The 16746-nt window shown below is 42.1% G+C and overlaps 1 long non-coding RNA gene across 1 annotated transcript; it reads right to left on the bottom strand.

Moving 5' to 3' along the window:
* Positions 1-8931: 8931 nt before the first annotated feature.
* LOC130415026 (uncharacterized) lies at positions 8932-11977 on the bottom strand. The gene is made up of 3 exons (XR_008905805.1): positions 10961-11977; positions 10623-10680; positions 8932-9433 (listed from the first exon to the last, which is right to left on the bottom strand). It is a non-coding gene; the product is annotated as an uncharacterized LOC130415026 (long non-coding RNA).
* Positions 11978-16746: the final 4769 nt, after the last annotated feature.

The raw sequence follows: 16746 nt of genomic DNA, 5'->3' as shown, positions 1-16746 counted from the left end.
ACATCGTCCAACCCACCTTGGTTGCCGTGAGCGAGGTCGGTGTCGGTGTGAAGTTCCTGCATAGGCGCTGGGTCTGTCTTACCCTCGTGGAGCTCTCTCTTTGCCCCGGACTGGACCTGCAGGATGGCCATAGCGTGGAGAGAGGGGGCAGCTTGGCCCTCAGCAGTGTAACCTCTCGACACCAGAGATGCTAAAACCAACGCGTATCCTCGTATCCTCGAGGTACCCTCGACGTATCCTCTAGCTGCCCCACAATCGACTTTTAAACATTACTGACAAACCAATCTCCTGACTGAGTGTTGCTTGTAGGGCATGCAATGCATTAAAACTGCAGACAACTTCTTCCCAGATTGAAATAGTTTACTCATTGTATATGTGACAGTTTCTCTTGCAAACTTTCCTGTGTTGATCCTGAAGAATGTTAAAGAAAAAAATGAGGCTGTGACCTTTGATCTCTTTGTATGCTCTCTTAGTTTTTTTACTATTATAAATATAATTCCTGTGTATGTTGTTGAACGTTGATGCATTAGTTTTGTTAGTTTTGTTTTTACCTGCACAAGAGACGCTGAGCTATACACAGTATGTGGATTCTGTGATCTTTCTAACATCTCCAGATCTCTTTGTACTTCAATCCCTGGCTGTAGAAACAATCAAGCAGTCATACACTTAATTCTCTATATTGCCTTAAATACATTCTGCTGGGTTTCAAGACTGACATGACTCCCAAGAAAACATAAATGACAAAAACAAATACATTTATATAAACAAATGTGGAAACCCTCAGGTTGCCAGGTCTTAGTGTGTACTATACAACAGTATAGCCTATCAAACCTCTAAACCAGGATTTCCCAAACGGTGGCTGTATACGAAAATAGACTCCATACTATTCCCTAAATTAGTTTACTATTGGTCCACTTAAAGGAGTGAATGAAAAGAAGTGAGTGAATTCGGACACTCTGTGTATAGTAAGCGCTTCGGGCAGCTTCTTCCTTTCCCGAGACGCAGAAATTTATTCAGCACACGCCTAACAGCCTGCCGTGAGTGTACATCGGTTCTACACTCGTAATTGCAATGCATCATGGGATTGAATGAGTGCACTAAATAATTTCCACTATGAATTCGGACATCCCTAAAAATAAATGTCCTCTCAAATAGTTTAGGTTTTAGGGGGCTATTTTATACACAGGCGGGGTTCACAAACCCCTGGTGGTTCGCGAGGGAATTGCAGGGTTGGTGAGATGGAATACTAGTTGTTTCAATTAGGCCTACTTTGAAAAGAGATAAATCGTAAAGAAATGTTAAAGGTTTAATAATACAAATAGATATATAAAATACGACTGATAAAAGACATAAAAATATACGTATTTGAAAGTAAACATATAAAGGTCATTAAATTTTCACTTAAAATCCTAGATTGGTACTTCGAGTAAATAATTTAGCGGTTCACTGACAAAAGGTTTGAAAACCCCTGCTTAATTCTTGACATTTCTTGTCTATGACAGCTGCAAAGATCATCAATGAATCTTACCTCCACTTCTGCATAGATTGTGCTTTCACTCTGTTGATTACCTGTAAATGTTTAGAATGTAGTATCATTTTAAAGAATCAACTGAACTTGAATATCACCACAGTGAATATAACTAATGATATATAAATTAAATATGTTTGTTTGTGATTGTCTGTGATCCAGACAGAAACGTATATATTGTTAATAAATGCACGGAGCTTATTAAGGAAATGGTCTAAAAATGGAGGCTGGATCTTTTCATTTATATACTGTTAGACACATTAAGGATGAGATGAATGTACCTTTTTATACTTCCTGTAAGAGCAGTACAGCAAAGCCGCTCCTGCTAGAAGCAACATTGTTACACTGACGACAAACGTTGTCACCCAATGAAGAGAAAAAGGACGCCAACCAATGAAATCACATCTGTAACAGTACAGAACAACAACAACAGACCGCTTGCCTTTAGGAACAGACATGTTTCTTCTTATATACGGAAAGAACTGGAAACTGGGTCAACAAAATGTATTCAGTTTTGGGGTGTCGTGTAGTGGGACAGTTACTCACTTTACACTTTACAGAGTTGTTTCATCTTTATCCTGTCAGTATTCCAGCCAGAGGTGGGGGACTCGAGTCACATGACTCATAATTCTCAGGACTTGGGACTTGCTTGATTGAAGTAAGAAAATTACATGACTTTGACTTGAGAGCAAGTGACTTGAGACTTGACTTGACTTAAAGTGGAAGACTCGACAATGACTTAAAGTAAAATAAAGTAATAAAATTTGTTTTTAAAATAATCAGCAGCACCAAGTAGCTCCTGTGCCTGCAACGCTGCACAAATCAAACCGTGCCAAACATGGCAGACAACAGTCGAGCTCCACAAATTGTCATGTTCGGTTATTAGAACCTGGACCGTGCCAATAAAAAAAGATTTGCTAGATGCAGAGTATTCAACGCAAGAATATCTGACACAACAACCACAGAATCAAATTTCATCCGACATTTCAAGAACCACAAGGAAAGTTAAGAAAGTAATTTCTTCATAGTCAATGTGATAAAACAATTTCTATTGTAATGAAAAGTGTGCGTTTATGTTTGTCATAACATGGCCTTGGTTGTTTTTTAATAGTTTAAGAAATGTGATCATCGATCATCACTGATAGGCCTACGTATCATCTCATACACAGTCAGGTCCATAAATATTAGGACATCGACTTTTTTGGCTCTATACACAACCACAATGGATTTTAAATTAAACGAACAAGATGTGCTTTAACTGCAGACTGTCAGCCTTAATTTGAGGGTGTTTACATCAAAATCAGGTGAGCAGTGTAGGAATTACAACAGTTTGCATATGTGCCTCCAACTTGTTAAGGGACCAAAAGTAATGGGACAATTGGCTTCTCAGCTGTTCCATGGCCAGGTGTGTGTTATTCCCTCACTATCCCAATTACAATGAGCAGATACAAGGTCCTGAGTTCATTTCAAGTGTGCTATTTGCATTTGGAATCTGTTGCTGTCAACTGTCAAGATGAGATCCAAAGAGCTGTCACTATCAGTAAGCAAGCCACCGGTGAGCTCAGCAACATCAAAAGACCCGGAAGAACACGGAAAACAACTGTGGTGGATTACCGAATAATTCTTTCCCTGGTGAAGAAAACACCCTTCACAACAGTTGGCCAGATCAAGAATACTCTCCAGGAGGTAGGTGTATGTGTGTCAAAGTCAACAACCAAGTATTAAAAAGTGAAACTTTCATCTATGATTATTATTCTGTCCTGCCAAATTTGCATATCCAAACCCAACAAATGCAGCGGGCTGCGCTGAAACAGGGCACACACCATAACAGTAAGAGCCAGCACGGAATCCCGGTCGGATATAACAGTGAACATAAAAGTACACCAAGCACAGCGTAAACAGCAACACCGCAACAACTGTGTTACATAAGCGATTATAAGATAGAAAATTAAGAGTAATCAGCACTCACCGAGAGGACTTGAGACGACAAAGAGGACACGTCCAATCTGTCGAACCTGGCGAAAGTGTTCTGCGAAGACCAGTCAGCCGCACAGCATATGTCCTGAATAGATGTGCCCTTAGACCAGGCCCACCAAGAGGCGATAGCCCTAGCCCTAAACAGACGATGAGCTGTTCATACTGCCGAAACCCGGCCATGCGATCAATGTAAGCCCGCAAAACCCTTACCGGGCAGACCGCTCTCTGAGCGTTAGCATCCTGGGAGTCTGACGACTCGGAAGACAAAGCGGGCAAAGAAATGACCTGTGCTCTAAATGGGGTAGTTAAAGACTTTGGCACAACCCGATCTCGGCCAGAGAGTGACGTTGTAGTCGCCGTCTCCGAAACGAATGAAATCAGCGCCGACTGCGAGCGCTCGTAAATCCCCTATGTGCTCAGCTTAAGCAAGGGCGAGAAGGAGAACAGTTTTTAGAGTGAGCTCTCTTATGGAAGCCACGTCCAAAGGCTCGAATGGGGGAGAAGAGAGAGCCTTCAACACCAGCGCTAAGTCCCAAGGCGGCACCGAAGGGGATCGCGGGGGGAAAATTCTCCTCGCTCCTCTGAGGAATCTGACCACCAGCATGTGCCTACCAATCGATTGCCCATCAACCAGGGAACGAAACGAGGCGATAGCAGCCACATAAACCTTGAGCATTGACTGGAGGCCGCCGTTGTCCAGCCTGTGCTGCAGGAAGCCTTAAATATCAGACATGGGGCAGGACGTCTGGTCGATACTATTACTACTGCACTAGTTAACAAACACCCCCCATTTGAGAGAGTATAAACGTTTGGTGGAAGGCGCACGATACTCCGAAATTTTGTCAAGTACACGCTGAGGAAGTGGATTTAAACCCCCCCGAAGCGGCCAGGCATGAAGGCTCCACAGCTGTAGGCTGGGGTGCCATATCGTGCCGTTTGCTTGGGACAACAGGTCTCTCCTGAGGGGAATCCGCCACGGCGGTGCCATTAACAACTCGCTCAGGTCCGGAAACCATGGTTGATTCGGCCAAAACGGAGCAATGAGGATCACCGTCGCTGTCTCCACTCTGATTTTGCACAGCACCAGGGAGGAAACGTATAAAGCCAAACGTCCGGCCAAGGCACCGTCAGAGCGTCGCTCCCCATGGGGGAGTGGATCGGCGAAAATACATCAGGCTTCCCAAAGCATTCCCAAATTAACAGCACTGAGTCGGGATGAAGCCTCCATTCCCGGTGCAGAAGACCCTCCCTCGAAAGCATAACCGCTCCGCAGTTCAGACGACCGGGGATATGCGCTGCCCTGACGGAGAGTAGATGCCGATCTGACCACTGTAGGAGACTTGCAGCCTGTTTGAACCCCTCCCTGGTGATTTATGTATAAACATGTTTCTTCTCCAGCCTCGACTGGAAAGTATGAAGAGCTAGAGACACCGCCTTCAGCTCCAAACAATTTATATACCATTTTCTCAGTGAAAATGTCCAAAGGCCGGATGCCGGCATGCCCTCGCACACCGCGCCCCATCCCGAGGACAATGCATCCGTCGTAACGACTGTGCGACTCTTCACCAGCCCATGGGAACTCCCTGACTGAACATGCTCGGGTCACTGGCTCAGGGGACTGAGGCAGCGGCTCCCTCAGGGGAACAGACCAACCCGGCCTGAGCATATGTAGAGCTGAAGAGATGGACTCCTGGGGAAACATTGTCATAATTCCACCTCACCTTGTCAGGTATTTCTTGGTCTAGAGGTGGAATCATACAGGATCCTCTGTCTCATGTGGGGAGAGACGTTTTGACCTTGTGGCTTTCAATACTCTCCCCGAGTCTCGTCTGTGTCGCCGCCCTTTCAGTCTCGTTAGCCTTCCCTTAGTGTTTGATATGTGTCACCTGGTCCCTATGAATTATCCTCTGTTTGTTCCCCATAAAGAGTCCTCATGTTTCATTGTCCTGTGCGCGTTCATTGTTTGCTGTATGAGATGTTGCTGTCTTGTATGCTGTTCCTGTTTCCTTTTACCCTGAGTTCTAGTAAGTGTTAGTTTAGTTTAGTTTTGTATCAAGTGTTTGTGTTCTTAGTTTAGTAAGTCAGTGTCCCTGTCTTTATTTATATATATTACCCTGTCTTGTTTTCCCCCTCGTGGGTTTTGTTTTGCCTCTTTGTCTTGTTTTATATTAATAAATAATCTGTTAACCCCGTCATCCCTGAGTCCTGCCTGCAATTGGGTTATCCCTGCATTGTCTCCCTTGCAGTTTCTGACAGAATGAACGCGCCATACAGAACCCAGCAGGCAGCAGCCATGATCACCGACCGGTGGCCTTGCACCTCCAATCCTGTGTGGTGGGAGTCTATAGCCTTTCAGTCACATGCCGGAGGTGGCCCATTCCCGGCTCAGTGCCATCGTCCACTGCGGGAGTATGCTCGGGAGGTCAAGGCCAGGAAGGATTCCGTCCCCGAGGTGCTGGTCCGTGCCTACCTGGTGGCTGGGATGGACAACCATCCACCTTTTCCAGAGTGGGAGGAGTTGGTGTATCAGTCGTTTCCACAATTGGTGGAACAGCTGCAGCTTCGAGAGGAGCAGGCCCTAGGATCCTCTTCCAGCTGCCATCAGGACTCCTTTTGTTCCGGTCTGGTGTCCATTTCGGAGGACTGTGTTGTGGGCCTCTCCCCATCATCTACATCCCCTCCACTGTCCACCAGTCTCCCTAGACGGTGTCAACGGAGGAAGTCGTGGGACTCTCCGTAGACGGTGTCAACGGAGGAAGTCGTGGGACTCCCCGTCCGACTCCTCCTGCACGGAGCTAGCCGTCCCTCCCACCGGCTCTCTTCCGTCGCCCGCAGTCCCTGTGGGCCGCTCCCGGAAGAAGAAGCCCAAGAGGGGAGAGCGTTCCAGTACTGCCCAGCATCCGGTGTTCCCGAGGCTGGCTTTCAAGCCTTGCTGTTTGATATTTGTCACCTGGTCCCTATTAATTATCCTATGTTTGTTCCCCATAAAGAGTCCTCATGTTTCATTGTCTTGTGCGCGTTCATTGTTTGCTGTATGAGATGTTGCTGTCTTGTATGCTGTTCCTGTTTCCTTTTACCCTGAGTTCTAGTAAGTGTTAGTTTAGTTTAGTTTTGTATCAAGTGTTTGTGTTCTTAGTTTAGTAAGTCAGTGTCCTTGTCTTTATTTATATATATTACCCTGTCTTGTTTTCCACCTCGTGGGTTTTGTTTTGCCTCTTTGTCTTGTTTTGTAATAATAAATCATCTGTTAACCCCTTTATCACTGAGTCCTGCCTGCAATTGGGTTCTCCCTGCATTGTCTTCCTTGCAGTTTCTGACAAACATACCCCCAGATACATTATAGACTGACACGTAGTGAGCTTGCTCTTCTGCATGTTCACGCGCAGCCCCAGGGATGTCAAGTGACGAAGCAGCGTCTGCGTATGACCGGATAGCCCCTTCCGTGAATGGGCTAAAATCAGCCAATCGTCCAGATCATTCAGAATGCGCATACCGCTCGCTCTGAGAGGGGAAAGCTCCGCGTCCACACACTTCGAGAAGGTGCATGGAGCCTATGCCAGACCAAACGGAAGGACAGCAAATTGGTACGCTGAACCCTCGAAAGCGAATCGCAGAAACTTTCGGTGGCACTTGGCTATCTGAACATGAAAATATGCATGCTTCAGATCCATGGATGCAAACCAGTCCCCGGGGACTCACTTGTGCCAGCATCTGTGAAGCGCTTGGTTGACGGGTCTCAAGTCCAGAAACAGACCACCATCTCTCTTGGGCACTACAAAATACCGGCTGTAAAACCCGCTCGATCGCTCCTTTCGCGAGCAGGCCGCAAATTTCCTGCCTCAACACAGGTGCGTTTTGCGCTGACCTAAGCGACGGAACCACACCACCGAAGCGGGGAGGTCTGCGTCTGAACTGCAGGGAGTACCCATGTTCTACCACATGTAGTAGCCAATGAGAGATGCCCGGAATGGCTTTCCACCTGTCCAGAAACAGACATAATGGCCAAATCTCTTCCACAGGCGAGTCCGTGGACAAGGGACGGCTGGTTATGGCCTGGATTCGCTGCGGCTTCACACTGCTCCGTGGCAGGGCAAGGAATGCAGCATTGGCTGGGTGAGGGGGAAAGAGCTCCTCTTGTGAACAGGTATGTGTTTTTATTGCATTCACACAAACATTTACAACATTGCAATATTCGCCCGCTACCGCGGGGGGAAACTGATGCAAACAGCAGCGTTTAGGCGCCACCGGCAGGGTCAGAAACTCTCTCCTCCGCTTCACAGTCCCGTCAGGACGACGGCTTGGCAGCTGTTGACGCTCCGCCTTCGTGGCAGGGTCCAACCTTAGGCCCGTACCTCTTCTTAGCTGGGCCCGACCATTGGTTCGGCCGGGCAACCAGCTCACGACCTCGAGAAGCCGGCGCGGGAGCAACGTGCTGTTTGGCCAGTCTCTGCGTGGAGTGAGGCGCGGATGAAGAACGGGCTCTCGGAGATGGTTGATAAGAGCGTCGAGGGAGCACGTGAATCATGGCCTCTTCGCGCTTTTGTGCCTCCCCGAAGCGCTCTACTTACGACTCCACGACTTCACCGAAGAGGCCGGAGGGAGTGATCGGGGCGTTGAGAAGAGACGTACGATAAGCGTCTATTAGATACGCCTATGTAAGCCACAGATGACAGTGGAGGACGACCATAAACCATAAAAAAGGGAGAGACCCTTAGATAAAACATACTGAAGACATGGAATTTCTACCTTATTTTAATCATCACAAAATGTTTTAATTTAATACCTTATATTTGACAATGGACCACAAAACCAGTCATAAGGGTCAAATTTGATGACATTGAGATTAATACATCATCTGAAAGCTGAATAAATAACCTTCCTGTTGATGTGGTTTGATCGGGCAATATTAGTCCAATATACAAGTCCTTGAAAGTCTGGAATCGAGAAATGGCCTTAAAATTAGTCCAGTACAACTCTTTGAAAATCTGGAATCGAGAAATGGCCTTTAAAGTAGTCCAGTTGTAGTTCTTAGCATAGCACAAAAATAGAGTATATATTAAGACGTGTCAAAAATTGCTTAAACTTTCATTTGAATGTTTATTCATTAAATAATTGATTAAATTATGCTTAATAAAAAATAAAATGCTCCACTCAGTCACTGGGCAAATTATTTTTATGTCTTTCTGTTATTCGATATCTTTGTCTTTGAGTTAGATGCTATGAAGGTTCTGCTTTTTCTGATTATTTTCTATTTTTTTCTGAATATATGGTGTTGTTTGATTAACATACATCAAATTTCCAACAAAATGAACAAATCATAAAATTAAATGAGGTAGAGGAACATAAACTCACAGGGAAAGGAGATGATTAAGGATGCAGATGATATAAATCATGTGCTCACATACTGTAAAGCTTAGAAGAGCATTGAGTTAAAGGTACAATGTGTAGGATTTTGAAGGATTTATTCACCTAAATGTAATATATAATACAAAACTATGTTGTGAGTGGTGAAGAAATACCTTACAAAATGAAACGAAATGTTTATATTACCTTACAATGAGCCATTTTATGTATATACACCGCGGGCACACCCTTACATGTAATTTATTAATGTGCACAGCCATGTTTCTATAGTAGCACTACACGGACAAACTGAGCGCGTTTCGTAAAACGAAGGATGCGCGAGAATATGTTCTTCTTCTTCGGCTGTTTTTTGGGGCAGCTTCAAAGCGACTACATAGAAGCATACCTGCCAACTTTTCAAAAAACCTTGGAGTGAGATTTTGTCAGGAGTGATCAAAATTATGCCGCGCATGCAGCCACACAAGTTGGTGCCTCAGATCTCAGAGAATTGGAATTCATTTGATGTTGTACCCTGCATTCTGGTAGGTTGTGCGGAGGCCCAAATCCGTTGATAGGGGCAGCCTACTAGAGATGGATAACATTGGTTACATTCTGTGAATCAGACATAGCTGAAGGTCCGCCCCCAGGAAATTTTGGATTAAGTAGATGTGATTTCCTGCATTCTAGTGGATTTTTGAGTGGTCTGCTAAAGATGTGTAATACCTGAACTTATTCTAATTTATGTTCTTCATAATGACTTGTAGGGCCTTCTAGACTTGAGCTGAACAGTCGACCTGAAAAATTATGTTGTGCCTAAATGACTGCCTATGTACCACAATAAAACCTTATTTATAGACCATTGTTTAGGATTTGACCTAGATAGGTTAATTGATATTTTGATTAGAATGGTATTTAACTCATTCTTAACTGAAACCTAGCCTATGTTGTGAATAATTGTATTCTTAAAGGGGTCATTTGACTCGGCTAAAAGGAATATTATTGTTTGCTTTAGATGTAATTCAATGTGTATACACGATTTAAGGTTAAAAACTGTGTATTTTCCACACACCGATCATGTTTGTATCTCCTCTTTGCTCCACCTCTCTGAAACGCGCTGATATTTTACAAAACTCATCGGTCTGAACAGTGAGGTGTGCTATGTTTGGCTAGGTCACTAGTGCAAAGTGATTGGTCTAATACTGCACTGAAATGTAACGTCTCTTACCATATTCGGAACATCAGGCTGCGCAGGCGACGGTACAATGAGATATAAAAGACCGCCCACCTTACTTGAGTATACATTTGGGCGGTCTTAGTCAAATCAACGTGATGTACATGCGTGGGATGTGGTTACAAGAGGCGTTTCAAGAAGGTCTGGGTTCACATTCGCTTTTAGATTGCATGTATCTTTTGTTCCGAGACTTAATATTTTTGAATTTTATGTGTCTAATACATGCATGGGCAACTACAACACCCCAAAGACAGAGAAAAACACGTATTTCCGCCATATGACCCCTTTAAGAGCGCTTCATGATTAATGTTCAGCCAAAAACGACACAAGATTACTTAGGGAGGGACATTATTCTTCATTCAAAGCCACAAACAACAGAAACAAATAAAGGGCAACAAATAAAGTGCTGAAACAGTACAACTTTTTAAGCAATAAAACAGATGAATTTAATGGGTTTAATAACTCTACTCTCAGTTACAAAAACATGGCTACTTCTATTGCTCAAATTTGTTGTATTTATGTTAAATTCTTTGGAATACATACCTGTTTGGTCAAACAGATGAGAAAAAGTCTTCATCCACACGGAGTCCTTTTCGTTGGACTTTTGATAAAAAGATAAATGTGATAGGAATAAATAAACAATGCTATAACCTCATGTCTTGAGCATGCATTAAACCACAAAGTAAAAAAGATGCTCTCCTGCTGCTTGTTATGACAGCTGAGCTTACATTCACGACAATAAATCGTGTTCAAAGACACGCACACGCACACGCGCGCACACACACGCACACACACACACACACACACACACATAATTTATTTCAAGATTTAAAGTTTAAGAGAGTCAGTACTCAATTGGACGTCATTTCATTGTTACATACCTAGTCTCAGATTCATCATTAGACTTGAGGTGGTAGTTTCTCTCATTGTCTTTCAGGGTTTCTCTTCCCCTGTCGCTAACTTGGGGGTGCAGCAAGCCATCAGCGCCATCTACCGTCGGGGAGTTTGAAAAGGAACGAACGAGTCTCGCCCCACGATCGTTATTTTTTTTGCGTGAGAAATTGGATGTGTGGCGTGAGTGCGTGTGAAAATAGAGAAATCCGTGTGTCACACGGCGAAAGCGTGAGAGTTGGCAGCACTGTAGAAGGATTAGCGTAAGAAGAGGAAGAACAATAACAGCATTTACTTGTCGTGTTTTTTAGTAGAAATATAAACGGTTCTTTGTTGCAGTAAGAAGCAAAATTTGCGCTTATGGCGGACCACACATACTCCGCACAAGAGCCGTTAGAGCGTCAATCTGTTCGTTCAAAAAAGAGAAAATACGACGCAGCAAGGCTAAGTCGAGACAAAAACGGCAGAAAACCCGAATAAACATCGGCATGGCTTTTCCCAAATGGAGGGCACTGAAGCAGGAAAAGGGTTTGCTAAGCGACGCCAAAGTTGCAAGCTTTCTGCTGGACCGGTAAGTTTGTCTAATTTCCGCTATATAAGTGAAGTGTTTGTTTGATAGCTTTAGCTAATAGATGAGCATGAGCATCAAGTGAGTTTTTCTTGTTTTTAGCACTTTGTTATTGTACTATAATTCCTTTTTGCATGGCCGTGTGCAAATCAAGTTAGAAATCATTTTTACAATCATAATTTGCATACATCGGGTGTAAATTATATTATAATACTGCTTAGCTTCTGTGCATACAAATGTGTAATTTAATAATTGATAGGATAAAATCCAAACTTCCACGTTGCATAGTTTATCAGTAATACAGTGTCAACGAAGATTTGAGAAGATACAATTGATCAATTGGGGTGATGCCTTACTTTAGCATTAGCAAGCGGTTTAAATAGGCTGTATGTTACGAACCAAGTTACCGTGCCAAAAAATGCTATGCAAAATAAGCGAATACATCATTGACACAATGTTATATAAGTAACAATAATTTTCACTATAACGATTAGAGTAAATAATGAATTAAGTCAATTTAATTAATTTGTTTTTCTTTGTAAATAAACCACGTCACTTGATTTGCAAAGGTTACTCTCTGCTGTCTCAGACGACGACATCTCTGTCCTGTGTCCGTAACTTCAGTGTGTTGTTCGACTGTGAGATGTAGATTGCAATTATCAACACCACCGATAGTGGCCGCTATCATTTATTGAACCCTTTTGTCCTGTGACGGCAACCGTAGCTACTCTAATAGAAGGGAGAGGATGGTGGCGGAGCTTTAGGTTGAAATTTCCAACTACGCCAATAGTGGTCTCTGTTACTTACACAGTTCACCTTTAATGTAAAGCTCAAGACTTCAATCTGCTTTTACTGCTCAATGAAGTAGACGTTTCACATGCATCTACCACTTTTCTTAGGGATTATAGCTTCATTTACCTAACAGCATAGTTCATGTATAAACAAGAATATTCTAGTTTGCAATCTGAATTAAGATAAACATTTCCAATCTAGCATATTTACATGTACTTAAGTGTTCATAATATTTACTGTGCATTCTCCCCTTTTAAATAAATAAATAAAATAAACCTTTGGGTACAAGACATTTTGTTCTTTCCTGTAACTGACTAAAGACCATTTAAATACACAAAACAAGAGCCATACAGTGACAAGGCACATGATCCATTGTCTAGGCATGGTGCCCCTGGAAATGAAATATTTGGATATCAAAATTCAAAGTCATGTGATCTTAGTATTTGACTCGGACATCTAACCTGGGGCCTGTACCATGAAGCTGGTTTAGGTGGCTAGCCAGCTATGTTTCAGTTTAGTTTGTGCCAACCCTGGGTTTTAGGTACCAACCCTGGGTTTTAGGTACCATGAAAGTAGCTCGGCTTTAATCTGTGTTTGTCGCCATGGTATTTTACGCGGCACGGCTAACCTGCTCTGGGGTAGGTTATGTTCTAGATTCGAGATCTCAGACTGAAGTTTGACCAATCAGCTGTGAGCAAAGAAACATATAGGTCCCCAGCGGCTGTTCTCTGTTGCAATGGCTTCACCTTTTCTCCAAAATCCTGTGGACATCTCCGCGCAAATTGTTAGACGAGCACTTCGTAGAGAAAGAGTTTTTAGGGACAGACAAAATCCCCTTGACTTTCCTGGCGCAGCTGTCAGAGATCCAATCACAACACAATATTTTACTCAATAAAAGCACACTGACACTGCAGATAGGTCTCAAACTGTTTTATTGGTCATGTGGAGGAAGAAAGAGAGCAAGAGAAAATTACATTAATAAACAATCAAAGTGTTCATACTAAAGGGTTACTTGGTTAAAAAAAAAGTTCACATACTGAGATCAGTTTTTTCCAGCTGTTTGATCTCCAATTAAATTTTTTTAATTTGGAACCTCCTCAGCTCATAGTCAAGCTCCTTCAGTGAACGTCTAGTTCTAGACTCCTGTTGTAAAAAGGGCCCCAAACAATCATTACACGTTTTCTGGAGGTTGATCAAATCACAAAAAGTGGCATGACTTTCTACAAACATAGGACTGACTGTAATTTATGTCAAAGGTTTAAAGCATTACCTTGTTCACATTCCTTCTGTAGCCCATTGAGAGGCTTCAGTTTCTGGGGCAGGTTGTGAAAAATCCTACAGTAAAAGAGATGTGTAAGGGCCAGTCACTTAATTATGACATTCAAATGAGTGCCATAATAAAAAGCCCAGTGCATTCACCTCAGCAACTGTCTCAGAACACACAGACAGAGTGTCTTCGTCATTTGGTTCACCCTAATAAATAAAAGACCAATGTACAGCATAACTGTTATAAAGCAGGTTATGTTCATTGTGTTCTCTCTTCTGCATACTGACCTCTGTGCAGGAGACTGTGTGCATGTGTGCTGGCTTCAACAGAGACACTGTTTTTCCCTCTACTGCAGAACAGAGTCAGCCATATTTAACTCTTTTTAAAACATTAGTAATGCATTGCACACACATACCCAGTGTCACTTGCTTAGAGGAGCCAGCACCAGGGTCAGACTGTACAGCACTTGCAATCCCATAATCGGCTGCCCCTTATTGTTACTCAGCGCCAACTCCTCCGCCACAGTGTAATCTTGAGGAGGTGGCCCCTTCCCCAGTTTTCCTCATTTCACACTTTTTTCTGTTTGCTGCAAACAAGCGTTAGTTACTAAATGTTCACAAAAATAATAAAAGGTTGTAGTAAATACTCACCACTTTGAATTTTATTGTTATATTTTGTCTTGATCTGCTGCCAGGAACGTTTGGAGGTGGGGTTGCATCTAAAAATCAATGAATATCAATCTTTCTGAGGATGTAATAGCTTAGCCTATACATTCACATTTTACATACATACGTATGTAGACTATGCATGTATCGACACGAATACACATTTTCATTTTAGCATTTAATATATTTTTTATATAGCCTAATTCATTTTATATTAATTGTTTAACTTACGCATTAACGCAATCAGCAATCTTCCTCCAAGATTGTTCTCTTGCTTTGGCAGCAGATACGGTGTTACTGCGTGCTTGAAAAACACTTCTATATTCTTTAGATTTCTGAAGAATAATCTCTTGCTCCTGCGCGGAAAAATATATCGCTCTCGCTCTATCCATATTGAACGCGATTGGTTGTTCAGTGCCGACGTCACTGTTTTATGCGCACTCGCGCGTGAAGTAATCATAGCTTAAGGATCAAAGCTTGAGTTGACAGAGAAAGTTCATGAGCTGCGTCATGGTGCCAATAAAGCCTGATTGCATCGATTTGGTTTTGTCGACTCAAAACCAATCCTGTAACCCAGAGTTTGTTCAACTACCATCATGGTACAGCCCCCTGATCTCCTTTCTTAAAGGCGGGGTTTCCGTTTTCTCATAGTCGTTGTTGATGTTCAAATCACCAAAACAGATGTCAGCCGCCGATAGCTATTAATAAAATCTATATTTCAATAAAACTTTTGTTGTAGCCGACTACGCCAACTAGAGTTGAAACGGAGACCCCAGGAACTCACTATCAAAAACAGGTTCTTTATCGGGGAATTGAACAGTGGAAAACAACACCCAGAAATAGCAGTAGAAACTATTTTATTTCAATAAAATTGTTGGAGGAAAGCGTTTTAAAAAAAATAAGTCCAAAGTCCAAAAATCCGAGCTCAGGGGACAGTCAAAGTCAATAGCATCTGACTGCAGACGAGATCAATAGCATCTGACTGCAGACGAGATGCACTGTCAGACACATGCACTGTCAGCCGCGCATGCGCACTCGTCACATGCACTCTCAGCCGCGCATGCGCACTCGTCCCATGAACGCTCTAACGTATTTCACAAGGTGAACTGTAAGATTCTATTAATAAAATGTTAAGGTTACTGCTTTTAAGAGTACCGTGAATACTGGTGGTTCAGTTCAAGGCCAGGTATTTATTATAATTATAGCTGAAATACATTAATGTGCATCCGCACTAATAATGAAAATACATAACTAAATAAAACCTTTTCTTGTACACGTAATCTTCCACCCTAAAAATATAAACAAACTCACATATATACATAAATGTCTCATTCTACAATTAACAGGTGCTTGTTAATCAATGGTTGAATGATAAAGTTTTATTATATAGACATACTATATATATATATATATATATATATATATTATAGTTTATATATATATAGTTTGTTTATATAAAAATAATTGTTCTAATATTAATTTGTTTTAATATTGCAGGTTAGTTTTGTTGTTTGAAATAAAACATAATTTATTATACAAAGAAACGTGAAGCATTTTAGAAATAATACAAGGGAAGTTGTTCATTTTGTAAAAATAAATCTTGAATAAATCGCATCGTGAGCTGAGTGAATCGTTACATCCCTATATTTGATAGATTTCAACGTCATATTAAATAATTTTGAGAAACACATTGTCAAAAAAATAACTATAAAGTGCAGGTCACCTACAAACTTTCCTGTGAGTTTTCAAGCAACGCTACAAAATTAATTTAGATAACGTTAGTTCTTCAATAAATTACTGTATGAAGAACATGTATCGTTAGCCAAGTATCATATGCGATATATCTACCATTGATTATAAGGATTAAGTTAGGTTTCGAAAACATTATCTTATATATTAAAACGATACTTTACATCTATCTAATACTGTATGAATGAAATCAATATACTTACAACATTCGTCTGATAATGTTAAAGAACGTTTTCGATTATATTTGTCAAATAATTCATAATAACACTTTTACTTCGACTTGATCTTGTATGAGAATAAATAAATAAATAAATTGAATATTTAATAAATATACTTATAATTGGCCTGTAGGTGCATTTAATTCACACACGTGTCTGACAGTGCGTTTGTTTGAGTGCGCATGCGCGGCTGAGACTGCATGTGTCGGAGTGCGCATGCGCCGCTGACAGTGCATCTGGCCTGAGAGTGCATCTGGTCTGCAGCTAGACCCTTCTCGGGACGCGGGAGCTCAGCTCAACCAAAGAGGAAAAATTAGCGGTGGTATTAGACACAGTACGTCCGAATTATGTTTTAACCAATGTTTCATCAGGTGAATGTCACGTTGCACAATGAAAGAAATCACTTGTGAGTGTACAACACTTGATTCTTCCGGCTGCCAAATATCACGTTTGATCAGCGCTATACGTAGTCTAGAACAACTGAATCTTTGACGTGCTTGTACAGATTATACATTAT

Source organism: Triplophysa dalaica, chromosome 3 (assembly GCF_015846415.1).
Source record: "Triplophysa dalaica isolate WHDGS20190420 chromosome 3, ASM1584641v1, whole genome shotgun sequence".
NCBI classification, from domain to species: Eukaryota; Metazoa; Chordata; class Actinopteri; order Cypriniformes; family Nemacheilidae; genus Triplophysa; species Triplophysa dalaica.
Note: the sequence above shows the minus strand (reverse complement) of the source record. Positions and strands in the feature narration are given on the sequence as shown.